The sequence below is a fragment of the Galleria mellonella genome, unplaced genomic scaffold (assembly GCF_026898425.1).
Source record: "Galleria mellonella isolate WM207_F2 unplaced genomic scaffold, CSIRO_AGI_GalMel_v1 utg588, whole genome shotgun sequence".
NCBI lineage: Eukaryota > Metazoa > Arthropoda > Insecta > Lepidoptera > Pyralidae > Galleria > Galleria mellonella.
Window position 1 is genome coordinate 1042716 of NW_026442124.1, and position 13338 is coordinate 1056053.

Below are 13338 nucleotides of genomic sequence, written 5' to 3' on the forward strand. Positions count from 1 at the left end.
TTTTTTAATTTTATAATACATAAAAATACTTATTTTGTTTAACTAGGACTAACTTAGGAGTTATTAAATATATTATAAGATAATTTAAGAGTTAGACAATTTTATATTTTAAGATAAATCATCAATTAAAGGTAAATACATTGTGATCGAGATTTTTAATTGATGATAATGGAATGATAATTCCCTCCCCTCCCCTTTTAGCGTCGGGGATCAAAAATACAGCCAAAAACTTTATCCTTTTTTTTAAATTGACATCGTTGAAATATATAATAATAAAAAATTAAAAACGAAATTACTCTGTCTGTCTGACTAGTATTTTTTTTATACTACTTAGAATGGCAAACAATCTGACGGCCCACCTGATGAAACATGATAACCGTCGCCTATAGACATGAGCAGTACCATGGGCATAACAGAGTATACTGTTTCGCCCATGACACTCCTTATGCGTTACCATTCTTGAAGACTCAGGTGTTATTCCTCTGTACCCTGTAAATTCACTACCCACCCTTCAAATCGAAACACAACCATGCAAACACACCTACTTTACGGTTGAAACATGAATGGGACAGAGGTGCCAAAGCAAATGACTTTTATACAAAGTCTCCCTCTGAATAATTAAAGCTTAGTAAATTAGTAAAGTAAATTTAGATAACTAAGAAATAAGAATCGTCACCAGTTCCTAAATGACATTATAATAGGTTCAAATAGGGTTAATGTGCCATTTCTCTGGTTCTCGGACATTTTCACTTAAAAAGTATTAATAAAGTTTAGAAACTTTATTAATACTTTTTGTGTGGAGACAGAAATTCGTGTTATTTTTAATAGCAAGATTACTATGTTCTATACTCCTGTGTATAATTTGATGATTAATAGCAGTGTTGACGATGATTTACAAGCCAAAGAATTTTAGTTCATGTATATATGTGCTTAAATATTGACAAAAGCAAGTAAAAAGTTATATTTTTAATCGTGAATACTCAAAGCTTCCAATAGATTATTCAATTGAATGTTGTACATGAAGAATTTTACTATAAACCAATATTAAAGTAATAATTCAATATTTTTATTAAAATAATTAGATGACTGCACAACTAACAAAAGAGACAAGATTTTTGTTAGCTTACGACCAGTTGTTAGTCGTAAACTAACATTTGTACTTATTTATTTTTAGTGCACTCCTTCATGTTATCGAATGATATGGCCCGAAATACTTTTGTTCTACTCTTTCTGTCATTAATGTCATTTAAATGACAGAAAATACAAACATCAGAATGCATCCGCCATTTTCTTATACGAAATTATATATCAAAGCATGATAATGACTATAAAACGGTAGTCGAGAACTAACGAGTAATAAAAACTTAAAAAATGTTTTTCAAAAGTAGTATATTCAACAATCAAAACCAGTAATACAACTAAAACAATTTGGTTATACTTTTTGTTCATTTTGAATATTATAAACGTAATTTATAGAAATTATTATTTATTTTTTTTTCAATTTTGTGTAATATATATGTTAAAAATGATTTTTATTGTCGACAACTGGCAAAAATATGACCGAAATCCAACAACAAGTGCTCGAAAACTTAAAAAAATGGCAATATTCCGAGAAATAGTTTTTTTTTTAAAGTAACACCAAAATATAAAGACAGAAAACCCATGAAAAATAAATATTTTGTACCTCCTTTCACATTACAGCGAGATTTTTAAATAATAACAATCCTTTTGGTAAATGAAATTTTAAAGATCACAAGTGCGTTAACTGGATGTAAACCGGCACATGCACCCTAATTAGTTTAGAAATCACACCTAATTAAAATGTAATTAATTACAAATATCACTAAATATTCTACATGTAAATATGTGTATGTACCTCATGCCTAAAGACGTATCTCGGTGCGATACCGCTTCGTGTAAAATTACATATCTAAATACAATAGGATTCAAATGACTTTGATACGATGCGATGTTATGAAACGGTCACTTTGAGTTTGTAATATGATCCCACCGACATTGTTTTCGTAATATTATTATACTGTCGAACAACTGGGAACAAAATACAAATATACAATTGAGATTTACGGATAGGTATTTATAATATTATAATTTCTTTTTTCAATGGATGAAAATGGTATAGTAGCCCCGCCTGCGCTAACGGGATACGCTGGCGGAGCACCAGTGAAGGGTGATAGATGAGAATGAAAACAGGCCAGTTAGCCCATCATCATGAATTCATCAAGAATTAACCATGATAGTTTCCAGGGAGAACCGCGAGGAGGTCGACCTGGTTGGGTATATTGCAAGCAATGGGATTCTCAGTCTCTATTACTAACAATCCCTTTCCCCCTATAATATTATAATGATTTTGTTATGTTTCAGTAATTTTAATAGATGTTAGTAGAATGGTTATCCTGCTTCCGCTATCGGTATACACTGGTAGGATCAGTGTCCGTAGTGACAAATTCATAAAGAATTAATCAAGACGGTTTCCAGGAGGAACCGCGTGGAGATCGACCTAATAGAGTGTATCGCTAGCAATGGAATTGCTAATCTCTATTACTAACAATCCCTTTTAGTCAAATGTTTTTAGACTCTAAAGATGAGTTCGAATTATACCGACATTAAAAACTTTGTGTCTATTTAACTTTCCGACTGTTGAATATAATATGTCGAATATTCACTATAAAAGTAACACTCAAAAAATGACTCTAAGTATATTATCATAGAACTTAATAAAAAGGTAAAAAAGTTTTGTTAAAATTATAACAGAACTCTCTCTCTCTAAATTAAATCACTTATTCTAAATTAAATCACTTCTTCTAAATTAAATTAATTCACACCTCGAAACAGTCAATAATTTTTTTTTCTATTATTTATTATATTTATGCAACTTAGAATAACAAACAAGTTAACGGCCCACCTCATGGAAAGTGGTAACTGTCGCCTATAGACATGAATCAATTAATTATAATTATAATATTAATCGCGGTTAGTATGTTCATTTTGCTCACATACTGGCAGTTTTTATAGTTATATATTTTAGTCTTTTTTATATTTCGAAATTTCATTATATCCTTTTAAACCTTACTTCAGAAAGGAGGGGTTCCCAATTCGGTTGTATTTTTTTATGTTTATTGTTGTCGTAACTCGGTCAGTTATAATCCGATTTAGAAAAATCTTTTTTTACCTAAAAAGACATACTTACAGAAGTTCTGAAATCAAATTTCTACTAGTTATGCCACAACTGAAGTCGGTTTTTTTTTTGTGATTTTATCAATATATAGAGCAATGCCAAATCTTAAACAACGTTACTTGCTCGGTAGATTTATCTTACAAAGAACATTTAAATTATTGTTGATATTAGTTCTCTGCACGTAGAATATCAAGTTATTTAGATTTATACAGTTGACTTGCAAGCAGCTTGATGCTGTAAATTTTTGAGAATTCTATAAGGTGAAAACAATCTCGCTACATGCAATTTTATTTTCTTAAAACTAGTTAACTTTGTAACTTTCATATAAAGTGCGTTGCTTACATCATCTGTCTCTGCATCTGTTATATATACATATATTATTGACATACTTGAACGAAACGATAACCATAGTAATTGCGAAATACTTACATTATAATTTTGTACCTTCCTGTAAAAAAAATACCTAAAACTCTACTGCATAATTTAATGACTCTAAAATAGTACTCGTATATATTCGTGTACATACTGATCTAAATAGCTTTAAATCATCTCAATACGTGACGTCAAAGAAGTGTGTAAATACGAATAAAACCAAACAAACATGTACCTAATTATTGTTACTTGCGCAATCTGCTCGTATTGACCGAGGCCGCAAATTGCCGGAAGATATGACGAGACTATTGTCACGTTAATTAAGTTTACACCTCAATAAATGATCGTATTCCTTAAAGTTTTAGGTTTACAATCGTATGCTTTATTTAATTTAATGATGGAATATTGTAAACTAGATTAATATAGGAGTAATATTAAGGCATCAGATTAACAACTTTTCTGAAAGTGCCATTAAAATATGTAAACCAAAAAATTACATAATTACGTAAGTGTACATTTTATATAATTGAATAATATTATATATTATATAGAATAAAAAAATATTTATTTGGAATAAATATCAATGAATATTGTTTACAATTACGAATAATTAAAATATCCTTACAAATGCGTACCAATATCTTGGCTCTGACTTGTCATGTAACTGGTTGATAATAAAATGGTAACTCTGCCTACGCAATCGGTATATTTTGGTGGGGTGCGGGTAAGTGATGATAGATTAGGATGAAGTCAGGATAGTTGATCCATCGTGGCCATGAATTAACCAAAATGATTTACCTGAAGAACTACGAGGAACTCCTGAAGTGTTTACAAAGTCGTATAAATTGAAAATAATTTCAAAAGAAATGTTAATCAATTCCTTTTATCCTTATAAATCAATAAGGTCAGCTAAAATACCTATTTTAAACGTGTGAAAACTATCAAGATCATCGTTTGAAACCTCTATCAGAAATACATGTGTACCGTGGGAATAGGTGATAGTAGGCCACTGGAAACAGCCGGTATTAGATGTCACCTTAATTAATACAACATTGTATTTTTGCTTAATCACATTTTATGTGCATAGTACCATTGCAAGACTCGTTGTTATGACTGACACCCACCATTGACCTGCAGTTGGATACGTTATCGCTGTCCCTTCTTCTAAGTAATGCTAAAACAGGATGTCGCCTGCAATTCGATACCCGTAAGTTATAATGTTTGTTTATCGTTACTGAATAAAGCCACGTACAACATTGTTTCACATAGGTATCGAATTATACTTTAAACTTTTACCTAAGACTTTGATCAGTTCAAATCGTAGTTTATTTATTAAGTACTTTACTAGGATACAAATTACTTTTTAAGAGATCTATTTTCTGTGTAAATATCATATGCCAAATATATTTAATAATAAAATAAATATAATATATACCAATATATCTAATTATATTGCACAAACATCTACAAAAAAATGTTTATGCATAAAGCAATATATGCAATATTGAAAATTAAGAAGACTACCTATTTCTATAAGGTCTAGCATTCAGGTACATAGATAAATACATAAAATTCTGTTATTTAACAGACTTTATGTAATAATATTTGTACATCCAATAATGCCAACCAGTGATGACTTATGGAACCGAAACATGGTCCTACACGATTGTCCGCATGCAAAAGCTTCAAATTACTCAGCGGGCTATGGAGAGGGCTATGCTCGGAGTTTCTTGCGTGATAGAATCCGAAATGAGGAGATCCGCAAAAGAACGAAAGTAACCGACATAGCCCGTAAGATAAGGAAGCTGAAGTGGCAATAGGCTGGTTACATAGCTCGAAGAATCGACGACCGATGGGGAAGAAAGGTTTTTGAGTGGTGAACTTGTACGGGCAAGCGCAGTGTAGGACGACCCCCACAAGATGGAGTTATGGCTCAAGACCGTCTCTTATGGAAGTCTATGGGGGAACCTTATGTTCAGCAGTGGGCAAATAATGACTGATATAATGATAATGATGATGTATCTAAATTAAATTGAATACGGTTACTCGCCACTCAAGGCGACCTGGTACGGGTAAATGCAGTGTAGGACGACCCCCAACTAGATGGAGTGACGACCTGAAATGCATTGCAAGGAGTCAGTGGATGCAGGTGGCTTAGGACCGTGCGGCCGGGAGGCCAATATCCAGCAGTTTATAGATAATGCCTGGAATGATGATGATGATATTGCTTCCGAAATTAATTTTCCAATTACTTAATTCCTTTATACAAAAACGTAATACCACCTTGTTGCTTTTTTCTTCGGTTTTTCCACTCATATTGCCTAACAAAAATCCAGAAATACGTGAATTCTGTAAACGAATATTTTAATTTTAATGTATTTCGTCCATTGACTTTCAGTGGTAAACATGTAAAATCTCGAACGACAAAGGGAACAGGTGGCGCGGTGTCTAACAGCATGCGAGGACGCACTACGGTTCGTTTGCCAACAATCGCGTTTGCGGCGGCGCGGTGGCGTCGCGGCTCCCTGCTGAGAATAGCAAACTGATAAGTTCCACGCTCCTAGTATGCAAACTAACTTAACATGGAGAATGTTTTATATACTAAATAAAACGCCAAGTGCAAATATAACTATAAACTGTGAACACGTTTGTATATCTGTAATAAGTTTACTACTGTAATCATTTGAAGAAAATAATGGTATATCTACATATCACTATACCAATATTAATTCTTTTACTATTTTATGAAAATAATTTGTAAGACTTAAATCGATTATTATATCGATTACCATGTTTGTGGTTTTATTTTTTTAAAGTATATTTTGAAATAAAGGTACTTTAAAATTATTGTCCAGGATAGACCTGGCCTCTTAAAAAAGGCGTATACCTATGTACTCTCAGACATATCTTTGCGGAGCTTCATTTGAATCCTGACGTTGGCAGCAGATATAACATATATATATTATTTAATTTAAATTCTAACCTATGCCAAATTCTTAATTCTTGGTTACTGATATTATATTAACCTTAACCTAGATCTAAATATTAAACTGAAACAATCTATTTTTCTATAGTACAGAAGATAAACTAGCATATGGCTCACTAAACTATACGTGAGTACCTGCAATTCTTGAAAAGTTACAGAAGTGTAGACGGTGTTTCTTAGAGGAATACGCTCTAGATTTGTATTCGTTCACAAAACATTAAAACTTAACATTAAATTTTAAAAAGTTAAGCTATTATTTTGTTTTTTTTTTTTACTTGTATTCAAAAGTACTAAATATCTAATTATTATGCGTTGTTTAGATTACTTTATAATACTTACCTGTATAATTTTTAAATATTTAGTTCTCCACAATATTTAGCCCAGTTATAATAGGTACAAAGCATTCTTTGATGCGAATTCGATGATGCGTTACAAAAGATTTGAGCACCGCACCGCCCGCCCGTCGGGTTCCTCGAGTTGAGGGCGGCATAATTCATTTAGCTACCAACATCACGCAATGAAAGAATATCACAGTTTCAACCTGTGAAATTCTTTCGTACCTTACCAATAATTATTATTAATTAACAATTCATTTGATATGATATTGAAATGGCATACTTAAGTTAAGGGTTACGTATACATAATTAATCTTTATAATAATATTAAAAATTAACTTTCCGATTATTTAAGTAATCTTGCAGTTTTTGTCATGTGTTAAAATGTTAGGTTTAGAAAGTTGCAACTTTAAATTGAGTTCCATAAACTACAAAAATATTTTCGAAAACGGGAAATATCCGTTAAATACTGTATTTTTTTTTTTATTATATTGACCATATTGATTATTGGCACTTACTCAAATATGAATAAAATATTGTTTACAATTTTCTTAGTATCTGTGTACGTTAATAATTTGAATATTTTAATGGTTGGTTTCGTTCATTACTTTCGTTAGTAAACGCATATCGTAAAAGTTTAGAATGCTTCAGCGTTTAAATATATTTTCTATTGTTGCTCACATTAGCTTATTATAAACTTAATTTTATTCAAATACTACAAAAAGAAACTTGTATCTAGTAATTTTACTGTAATAACTAATCAATATATACCTACATATTACTCATTACATTTGTACGTTAGTATATACTTAAATATAAATTATTCTAAACCACTTTAATCCGCTATAACAATAATCTGATAAACAATACTATACCTATCCAAATAGAACGGTATTGTGTAAGAAATCAAAAAGACGACAGGCCTGATCCAAAAATTTCGGCAAATAGAATTCCAATTACACGGGAAAGAAATGACATATTCGGTTTGCACAAATCCTTAAAACGTCATCCAGATATCTATTACATGTCTATTAAATCTTACGACATATATTTGTGGGGCTCAGTCAGCAGAGTTCCCCTCGCAAACAGCGCGCCGATTACGAGCTCGGCCGACCGAAGTAAACGAATATAAAACACATGCGGGAAGACGAATGCAAAATGTACTCGTCAAGATTTTTGCATAGGTAAACAGTCGCTACACCCCTTCCGGTTATCGGTGGCGACCTCGTAAGCAGCACTCCATTCTTTCCTCCGAAATTCCACTAATATTGCTACCTTATTAATATTGTTAATGTAAAACTATTTAAAATATTTGAATGTTTGTCACATTCACATAATGCCTAAAACTACTTACATATAACAAACATGACTAAAGTTAAAACGTGCCTAGGATAGATGCTTTAATTTCCACAACCATCTATCTATATTGAAAAATAACTCATTTTTCCAACCAACTTCAATAAATATGGGGTTCTCAATTTCGTTGTATTTTTTTTTATATTTCTTTCCTCATAACTCCGTCAATTGTAAACCGATTTGGAAAATTCTTTTTCATCTGAAGGGTATATACTTACGGTTATGGTCCCAAAAACACTGTATTAAAATTAGTTCAGTAGTTTAGTTTTCAATTTAAAATAACTGGTTTTGTCACAATTTAAGTTGGTTTTTCTGGGGAAACAATTTTTATTTATTGTATATAAAAATATATATATTGTATATTATATATATATATATATATATATATATATATATATATATATATATATATATATATATATATATATATTGTATTTGTAGTGGCAAACAAGCTGGCTCAATCAAATAGAAAGTTGTAATGTATAGACATCTTATATAGACATAAACAGCATATGAACATCAGAGAATATACTGTGATACTTACGCCATTCAGAAAACCAATATATTTATAACTTTCATCTACACTGTCAGTTTTCAATATCACTGTCTTTTTTCCCGTTCAAATCAAATCTACTTGGCAGCAAAAATATGAGTAGAACAGAAGTCCCAGTATAATAATTATATCTTAATTATTTGTTATAATTATATAGTATCATTATTTCAGCCATTATCCGTCCACTGCTAAACATAGGCATATAACCTGGTTCTCTAGGGTATCCGGAGTTACCAGACAAAATGCCTAGACTCGAGCTAATTTTGTTTCATATATTAATTCAACCAGGAATTGAATCCGGAACCTCATTTATGCAAAGCGACATGTTTGCTATTGCGCCATGAAGTACTTCATTATGTATTAGTCCATGCCAAAATTCATACGGAAAAATAGAGATTACCAAAGACTCGATTGTTTCTATATATATATTGGTATTACATGTATTGATTTAGTATTTTATCTATTTGACTTGTATAAGTAATTTGTTCTCAAACAGACAAAATACTAAACCGAAAAGTTAAAATTACGATAAATTTTAAATATAACGTTTCGTGTTTCACGTAATTTGATACACCGCATACAATAGTACCTATTTATCTGTTTATTTTATGGAACATTCTACAATTTTATAAATATATAATACAATTTTATAAATATACAATTTTATAAATATTTAAATATCTACTTGTAAAATGTTTTATAAAAATATTTAAGTATTCATCCATTGAAAATACGCAACAATACAGAAACACTCAAAGAGCTAACAAAAGTCTGTCAGTCTATCAACCACTTGTCGATACAAAAACGTGTCAGGGAATTTTATTATTATTCTAATGTTATTCAATAACTACAAATATCTAGGTATAGTAGGTATCAAATATTACATTAACATTCTATATAACTTTGTATGTATTCATAGAAAAAATCAAAAATGAAAAAATCTGGTACTTGACTGTTTAAAGAAATTCTCAACACCACTAATGTAGAAACGTTGATTACCTTTTAAAAGAGTGATACTTTTCTAAAGAGTAAACTAGTTAATTGGGACACAGGTTTGATTTCTAGATGCTCTATTAGATGATCCAGATGCTTTATTATTAATTAAAGAAAAGTTCACAAACTAAAACACGGCTACTGAAAAATTACACTCTAGAAATATGAAACAAGAGTATACTCGTATACCTTTCTTTTCTGAAACGGTTAAATAATCATATTCAATATATATTATGTCTACCAAATAATGAACTTACATGTAATATATTTTAATGTATTTTGTTCAAATATATATATATATATATATATATATATATATATATATATATATATATATATATATATATACACTCAACACCATATATATATATATATATATACAACATATACAACTAATACAAAAATACCTTTCATTACTGAAATGTATTCGTACAAGGTTTACCTATTAGTTAGATAATACTTATTAACTGTGTAAGTATTGAATTGAAATGTAATCTTCACTATCGCGGAAAGTTTCTCAGAGACATTTCATAAAATACTCAAGTATGTCAATTTTTACATCAGAAAATATTTCATATTTTAACATTTGATCTCATATTCTAGAATAAAACGTTTTAATTAAGGCTTATATAAGATATATACGTATTCCTAATTATTTATAAATGGCCTCTATACAAAATAACAACTTGTAAATGTCTAGATTATTTGCATAGCATCATTTGTTTACACTTGCTTATCAGCCTAATGAGCAAACCAACTCGAAGTGAAAGTATGGGTAGTTAGTACTAAACTACTAACTGCTGAACTTGCTATCCCACAGTGGCTAATACTGAATAGACTATTTCCATGAACTCTTGATAAGTGATTTTATTGTCGTCGAAGTATGATTAACTAACTATATAAGTTTGAAATAGGAATTGAGTATTACTATTAATATTTATATATTATTGAGTATTAATATAATATTTCTGACAAATTATATTAATATAATAAAACTGTAAATAAGACGATATACTTAGAATATATTTAAGAAAAGTAGAATTGAGGTGTATTAATAAAAACAATAAGAACCAAAATAATATTTCTTAGTAATTTTGTCTGTTTGTACGTTTGTTCCAGCGTGACGCATAAACTACTACAACAAATTAGATGCGGTTTTCACAGTTGCGTTCCTAATTATTTGTATAGGAGTATTATTTTTTATATATCTAAGGAGGTGATTAAAATTTTATACATGTTCCATTATTTCTATCTACGTCAATGTTATTTTATGCAACTTAAAATGACAAACAAGCTGACGGGCCATCTGTTTGAAAGTGGTAATTGTCACCTACGAGTATAGACATGAACAGTACCATGGACATAACAGCGTATACTGTTTCGCCACCATATGTTGCCATTCCTGAGGACATTACCCTGTAAATTCACTGCCATATCCTACCCTTCAAATCGAAACACAGCCTTGCAAACACAACTGCTTCACGGTAGAAACACGAGTGGGACAGAGGTACCCAAGCAAACGACTTTTGTAAAAATATAAAACATATATGTACAATAGGAGACAAGCGTAATGTTTATGTAATGTATATATGTATAAGACCGCAGGTACTAAATATTTTTAATTTATATATAATATCGAAGAAGGTAACTAATATTTAACAAGTAAAAATATCTGGAAATTTATGAAGATTAAACATTTAAATTCAATATTCTTGGAGTCGATAATCAAAATTAAATGAACGAACATAAACGTAATTTTATAATCTTATAATATACTTAGTCCCCTGCAATATATTTTTTTTTCCAACATAATCCCGTCAGATAGTTGAATCAGACAGTATACTTGTAAACCGTTGCGGTGTCAACAACACCACGTGGAGTTCACAGAAAACCTGACCTACAAAGCTAATTTGAAGGACATCGAGAAAAGGAGAGTGACCTGACGTAGCAGCATCTAAAGTGATGAGTCGCGCGTGTCCGGCGGCGAGGCGGTGGCGCTCGGCGCGTGGCGCTGCGACGGCGGTGCCGCGCTCAGCTCAAGTAACGACCTATCGATTGGCAATAGTGCCTAGTTAGCGATCCTCGCTCGCCCGCCCGTCGCCCTCTCGCCTCTCGCGCGCCCCCACGCAGCGCACCCGCTACTTCGCGATACCCTTTGGGAGTAAAACAAAAATTTGTTACTGAAATTTAATTAACATCAATTTAATAGGACACGTCTCTGTTATGATGTATCTTAAAATAGTCTTTCTACCAACTACTGATGAATGGTATGCATATTGCTCATTTTAATGATAATTAAATTGCAGTTGGAGACTTTTTAATACTTTACAATAATTTTATACCGTTACACTTTTCTTCGCCCAAGAACTTGCTTGACGTATAAGAATAGGTTTCCTTACCTAGTTATTACTGCGACAGACTTAAGTTGAACTCAGTTTATAAATGCGTCTCAGCATGAGAGACTATCTGCAACTTAAGTTTCGAGATGGAAATTCATAATGAAAATCGTCTCAATATATTATAATATATTGAGACGGTCACGGTGCATTAAAACAAAAAAACTTTTTTCTTTGTCCTTTTTTAATTTATTAAAATCATCAAAATAAATGTATTGTTCATTCAAAGCAATTATGCCTGTCCCCATTAATTAATAAAAAAAAAGCTAGGTTACCAGTAGCATAATATGCCTATTAATATAAGAGTAGGGGAGTGGTTTATGCGAAGATCATACGTAATTAACAAGTAGTACCTAACTACAATGTTATTACTTCAAAATAAGCTACATAAACAAAAAGTTTTTATAGACACCTAACAGTGGCAATGTTATATAGCATTAATTATGCTATATAGCTTTAAGTATATCTTTTGTACGTAACATTTTTTGGTGTGGTCAATAAAAAATAAATAAATAAATGTTACTTTGTCTTGAACTTCACAAAAAAAGAAGTAGCTTTCGGTATAATCTTAAAAAAACCCCGATCAAGAGTGATTTCAAAATTCCCACTTGGACTTAGGTCAATTTTGAAATTTTGAGTATCCATTTTGAATCCAAAAAAGAATAAAAACGTTTATTCAATTATTTCCATTTAAAATATATGCGGGTAAAAAATATGTAAAGCTATTCCAAATTTCAAATCCATAGGATTAGTAGTTGTAAAGATAACGCCGTAACAGACGGCCAGACAGTCGAACGAATAAAGTTTATTTGTACCTTTTGGTACAGAACATTAAAAAGAAAGAAGATAAAGAAGAAACGTTAAAATCTATTCAGAAATGGCCAACATATCGTGTTACGTTTACAAAACAACACACAGTCGCATTAATAACACCCTTCTCTTCGCAGCCAATAAAAAAATAACAAGAAAACAAAGATACACTACTTATGTCAATCCATTGACCGGATTTCCTCAAATTTGATATACGAGGCAGGCATTAAACGCAACAGAATCAGTCCCCGTCGGCTTCGTCAGCGCCGCGTCTGCTATTCTGCGTTTAGTGCTCAGCAGCCATATCACACGAAATCTGTCGCGACTGTGTTTACTATTTC